Source organism: Psammomys obesus, unplaced genomic scaffold (assembly GCF_907164565.1).
Source record: "Psammomys obesus unplaced genomic scaffold, mPsaObe1.curated_primary_1811, whole genome shotgun sequence".
Classification (NCBI taxonomy): Eukaryota; Metazoa; Chordata; class Mammalia; order Rodentia; family Muridae; genus Psammomys; species Psammomys obesus.
This window is the reverse complement of record NW_026596088.1, coordinates 5515879-5522578: the sequence shown is the minus strand read 5'-3', so window position 1 is coordinate 5522578 and position 6700 is coordinate 5515879.

The window sequence follows — 6700 nt, the reverse complement described above, 5'->3', positions numbered from 1 at the left end:
ATCTGGGAAGCAGGGGCAGACGGGCTTGGTCATACGGTTCTCCCTATGTGCATTTGAATTGTGGAAATGTAACCATGGAGCTTTTTTGTAGCAGGCAAGCCCAACTTGTGGCTTGAGGTTTGCTTGCAGTTGCTTGCATGTGGCTGAGGATAGCTGTGTACATGACTAAACACAAAATGATCAACTTAAGATATAATGAGATTTGTCTTGTGTGCGCGACTTCTTTTTGTGAGGTAAACTTTGTAGATGATACCTGTTAGAGTCTTCTTTACAGAAAGCCAACCCCAGAACCTCAGTGTAGCAATTCCATTTCTGTTGTTATGACTGTAACACGTGATAGGAAGAGCTTAAGGGAGAAAGTATTTATTTGGCTCATGTTTTCTGGAGATAGCAGGAAAGGTTTGGTGGATCCGCCCTGTCTGAGGGTTGGAGAGATAAAAGTGGTGGCTATTCTCATGACTGCAGACAGGCCTGACCCTAGTGACTCACATCTGTCAACTAGACTCCGCCTCCCCAGGATCCCACAGCCTCCCAAACAGCACCCCTAGCTGGGGTCCAAGCATTCCTACACATGAGTCTCTGTGGGACATTGCAGATTCAAACCATCACTTCACCTGAGCTCAAACCCAGATCTCCAGTGAGGGTATGTCTCCCTGCTCTTGAACTGACCTAGAGGATTTTGTGCCCTTCTGGGTAGCGTTCTCTTTCCTGATGACAGCTCAGACATCTTACTGAGAACAGTCTCCTCTGTTAGCTTCTGGTCACATGCTGGGCTGCCCATCATCTACAGCGGCTTCATGTGAAAAACGTGGACACTGAAGGTTCCGGCTGCGACCACGTCTTTCACAGGGTCATCTGCTCTCTTCTGTCACTCCCACCTTCCCAGCGACCACTTTTCCTTTGTTTATCTTGCCTTCTTGCTTGTCCCCTGAAACCCTGTTCATTCCAGCAGTTGGTTTCCTGTGTTTTACACCTTCCTTCCTGTTTTTTCAATTCATTTATATCTGCAAGGCATGATCCTGACTGGGGGCTGAGGCAGGAAGCCCTTAGTTCTGGAGCCAGCCTGGGCCACTTAATGACTTTATTACAAATAAAGCTGCTATGAAATTTTGTAGGTGGGATCTTGTGTAAACAGAAGATTTTATTTATTGAGGATGGTTATCGAAGAGTACAATTACTAGGTTTACACAGAGAAATTTAGTTTATTTATATTTTTTGAGGTTGGCTCTTGCTGTGTAGCCTGACTTGCTTAAAACTCACTAAGTAGCTAATCATGGCATTGAACTCACAATTTTCCTGCCTTGGTCTGCTGAGTGCTGGTACTAAGTGTATGTACCACTGTGCCTAATTAGATTTATTTATGGATTGATTAGATTTACTGATTGAGTTGATTTTTCTCATTGCTATCACCAAACAAATGACTGGGCAACTGAAAGGAGGAAGGGTTTGTTTTGGCTCAGGGGTTGATGAATACAGCCCACTGTGGCAGGGAAGTCACGAAGGCAGGGCTGGCTAGTGGCTGTGTTGGTGGAGGCTCGTTCACCTGGCAGATCAGGGCTTGGAAATGGACAGGAAGCCACCTTCTTCTCCTTCTCCTTCTCCTTCTCCTCCTTGTCCTTGTCCTCCTCCTCCTCCTTCATTTCGCTTCTAAATTCATGCGTCAATAACACTGCTCTTGCCCAGGTGACCAGAGGTCAAATGTTACAGTCTCCTTTAGCCCTTTCTGTTCTTATCCACCTCATCACCCCTGACATTAAATAAAACCCTTTCTTCCTAGGTGCCATAAGTTATCTGTCTCAGATGTCTTTCAGGGTTGTGACCCCAAGCAACACCTACTACACACCAGAGACCCTGATTTTTACCAGCAGATAGGTCACACCACTTTATAGAGCTTAAATTTTATACTTTTCATGTACTTTGAATTTTGTACACTAATTCTAACCATATAGTTGCATATTTGAGTGTTTAAACTCCAAAACTGAATTTAAGAATATTTCGATGTATCTGTTGATGTAAAAATAACAGTACATATTAATGGGATATGGTGTGATATTTCAATACATGTATACACTGTATAGCATTTGCATTAGCGTGAGCATATACAGAACCTTGAACACATACACTGTCCTGTGACTAGACATCCATTCATCATATTTTCCATCTCTGTGTTATGAGTCTCTTTTCTTGTTGTAACAGGGTGTGAGATAACAACTTAGGAGAAAGGACTTATCTTGGCTCACAGGGTCGGGAGGGTCAGTCTACCCTGCTGGGAGACTGTGGTAGAGCAGGGCCGTTCACCACATGGTGGCCAGGAAGCAGAGAAAGTAAGCACAGGAAAGAATCAGGGTAAGATCTATCCCCAAGGACAGCGCCCAGCACCAGCGAGCTTCCTCCCCTGATCAGCCCACATCTTTCTCACCCCCAAAGGCGTCATCGTCCTATGATGAACCCATCAAGGGTTCAGTCCATTCTCTACCTCAGAGCTCCCCCGCTGTGAATTGTCTCTGGAGGCACCCACAGATGCACCTGGAGATGCACTTCGCTAAACTAGATGCTTCTCAAGCCAACCAAGATGACCAGATTGCCCACCACAGATCCTCATCTTGTCAACCTGACACTCAAGCAAATTGTAAACAATGATGTTATAGCCACCCTCCTATGCAACAGAACACCGGAACCTCTGTTTTTCAACATACACACACACTGTACTGTGATCATATTTCTCTTCTCATTATCCCCCCTTTTTTGTCTCTGTCACCCTCCCAGCTATTTCTATTTACTTAATTATAACTTGGCATCTATTGGCCAACTCTATACCCCACTTCCTTTACTCTTCCAAGACTTTGCTTCTCATTTTTTAGACTTCATGAAATATTAAGAATGCTTAAGTTTGCATTTATATTTTGGGTCATTGCCCCTCTTGGTTGGCTCATATTAGTATACAATGATCCAAGCCTTCTTTACAGGAAATTTTAAAATATCCAGTCAGTTGAGGATATCTGTCAGTGAGTGAGTCTCAAGTGCCTGGAATTGACTTCCCCCACAGACATGAGCTAGGTGCATTCTGGGTAGGATGGCTTTATACCTGACCTCTCCTGCAATGCCTCTATTCACATGCAGAGAAGTCCAAATAAACCAACCAACCCACAATGCAATACCAACCCATGTATCTCAAGCAGAAACAAAACCCAACTATCTCATCTAATAAAAACTTCTGTGACGATGCATCTCAAGAGTTGTTTTACTCACTGGCTCAGCATCATCACGGAAAGTCTTTTCTGTCTTTTCATCCCATCGGTATGGCCTCGCCCCTCACGGTCCCAAGACACCAGGGCTTTAAGTATCATTGTCATACACTGCAAAGATCCCTATGCTATTTTTAGTATTGTGACATATTTCCCATGCAGGGTTTAGCTACTGATTTGTTTGGTCACCAGGACCAAGTATTGTCATGCCTAAAGATGTTGGGTCAGAAGTAGCAGCAGGCCAAACTAAAGTCACAGGAAGTGATAGATATTCCTGTATTGTCAGGAAACTTGGGAGTGGTTCTGTAGGTTACAAAAACTAGGGGAGTGGATTGTAGGCAGATACAGTAATACAAGGTTGAGCAATGCAAACAGTACAAAGGAGAGCAGCCATCTTGACACCATGTTGGTTTTAGATGCTATAATGTTTCCTTGTGTATCCTCAGCTAGAACTGAATCCCAGGTCTGCTTCTAAAACCTAGCAAGGGGGAAAAAAGGAATATGGTTGCTTGGGAAGGCACTGGGACGATGCAGAGAAATAGACAATCTGCTAACAAAAGCAAGCTTTGTCCTCCCTCTCTCTCTTTCTCCGAGGAAAAACTATCAGGGAGGTGAAAATAATATTTCTCTCTCTCCTTCTCTTTCTCTATCATCTATCCATCTATCTATTATCTATCTGTCTATCTATCTATCTATCTATCTATCTATCTATCTATCTATCTATCTATCTATCGGGTCTATGATTGCCATCTGCTCTAGGCTGCTCCTAGTAATTGCATTTTCTGACTCTGTCCTCTCCTCACCTGCATCTGTGACTAACTGGGTGAGGGATGCTGTACTGTGCAAGAACAATAAGCCAACCAGAGTTTTCCTGTGGATGTGTGGAATACAGGGTATGCAATAGCAGACATGGGGATGGGGAACACAGCAAGTGTTCTACGGGAATGTGGCGAGGCCTCTGCTACTTGGCTTGCTTATTCTTGAAGAAAGAACTTTGCAAATGGAAGCTGGAGAGAGGAAGTGATAGAGGCACACAAGGAAGATAGGGGGTGAGGAGAGAAGGATGGAGGGAGGAAAAGAAAAGGGGGGAATGGAGAGAGAAATCTAATCAACATTTTCTGTTTTTTAGATTTTGGGACGCATAGCTGGTTGGTTGCTCTTGGCTTCACGAGGCACCTCTGTAATTCTTACAGTGATTTCCTCCATCATTTGTTTGAATTAGCACTAATGAGATTCTGTCACTCACACTAAGTATTTTAAACACTATCTTTATGAAGGAATAATCAGCCTCATTCATAATAAGATAAACGAAAATGAATTACACAGAAATACCATTTATCACTTAATCAGGTGGAGTAATTTTGTTGTTTGGCCTGTGAGGAAGGGGGCATTATCCTGACAAGTGAATATAAAAGGTTGTAGCCCCTGGAGGTGGCAAGCTGGCAACACTGATCACCCTTGATCATCTGCTTACCCTCTGACCTAGCATCCCTAGGTACCGCACAGAGGAAAAACCGTGTATGTGCAAGGTCACTGGATGTAGCATCATTTGTGGTATCAAAAATTAGGAAAGAACTCAAGTATTTACCCAGAAAGACTGTTTAGGAAGTAGGGAAGTGGCTCAATTGATTACGTGCTTGCCATAGAAGCACAAGGACCCGAGTTCTATTCCTGGTACCCATAAACAGGACAGATGTAACAGGAGAGCTTGCAATCCTAGTGCTGGAGAAGTCAGGCAGTCTAGCTGACTGGTGAGCTTCAGGTTCAATAAGCGTGATAGTTTAGTCTTAATTGTCAACCTGACACAACCTGGAATCACTTGGGAAGAGTCTCAATGAGGGATTTATAGATAGGCTTGCTGATGGTTGTCTAGTGTGTGTGTGTGTGTTACATTACTTGATGTGGGAAGAACAACCCAGCCCACTGTGGGCAGTGCCATTCACCTGAGCAAACAAGGCAAAGTGCCTTCTTTGTATGAGAGTGAAGTTGTACCCATGAAATCTCTAAGATATGGTTGCCTAAATAAAACCTATAAAATGACAACACCAACTGAATCCCAGTGTGGATGGGGGGAATCTCAAGAGGCCTCTTCTCTACATGAATAACTACAGGCAATTAATGGTGTTAAGAGAGACAGACAGACAGACACAGACAGACAGACAGACAGACACACACATACAGAGACTAGTTTTTCAAATGTTGATTTATTTTTTTTTTCCTTAAAGCTTATATTTCCCTTTCAACCCGCAATCCCAGGTAGGAGAAAAAGAAGTTGTAATGGAAAGGGGATGTAGCCTTCTTTACTTCTTCTTGCTGGGTAGGGTTGTAGGATTCTTTTGGAGGCAATATGAATATCTGTTGTGAGGAAATTCAGAAGTCCAGGTAACCAGCAAACCAGCAAGCAGCAAGAGCAGCAGGCAGTCCCCCTCCAAGCTGTCACTCCTTCTTCCTCTCAGCTATCATGTTTATGCCCTTCAAAGTCCTCAGAATTCAACTAATTTCAGCTGGCAAAGAGCTCCTCTCAGAGCCCACCTGAGGCAAATAGCCTGCTGCTGTGGGCAATCTGAATTAGTTCCATATTCCATACCTGGGATAAAACAAAACAAAACTCGTTTATATCCACAACAGAGAGGCATCTCTTTCTATGGAGCATGACACCTCTGCATTGTCTGATGCAAACCTCAGTGTTCTAACGTTGAAGGAACTCCAGGAAGAGTAAGTGAGAAAGCAAAGTGCAGAATATTGTTCATGGTGTGGTACCTTCTGCATGAGAAAGGAAGAGACAAGTATATATTCCTGTTTTCATCTTTAAGACAGAGTTTCTCTCTGTAGTGTTGGATGTCCAAGAACTCATGCTGTATAGGCTGGCCTCAAACTCAGAGATCCACCTGCCTCTGTCTCCTGATTGCTGGGATTAAAGCCAGACAATGTGTTTACTTCTGAGGGGGGCACGGGGAGGAAGGCTGGGCTGGAAGATAGACTTCTTAATGATGACCTTTTAATCTCGTTTTGACTTTTGAAAACGTGAATGCATTAGCTGTTCTAAAAATGAACTGGAGCGAAAGGCTGTTACTTCAACAAGAATATACTGCTCTGTTCCTCCCCATTGTCTGAAGAATTCAGGGTACTGGGAAGCACGGGTGCTATGTTAGTACTTTGACTCTTATTTCTTAAAAAAAAAAAAAGGTTTAAATCCACCTAAGCCTGAAACATACCGATAAAAACCCAAAAGCGCAGAAAGTGTGCACCAAATGTTCCTCTGACTGAGTAGTTTCTTCTGTGCCTCCTCTTGGCACTACCGTTTCTCGTTAACACCCTCTCCCCTGCCAGCCACACGTCATCTGTAAGAACAGTTTTACGGATGGACATTTGGCTTGGCCAGCTAAAGATTAAACTGACTAGCCAAGAATATATATATATATATATATATATATATATATATATATATATATATA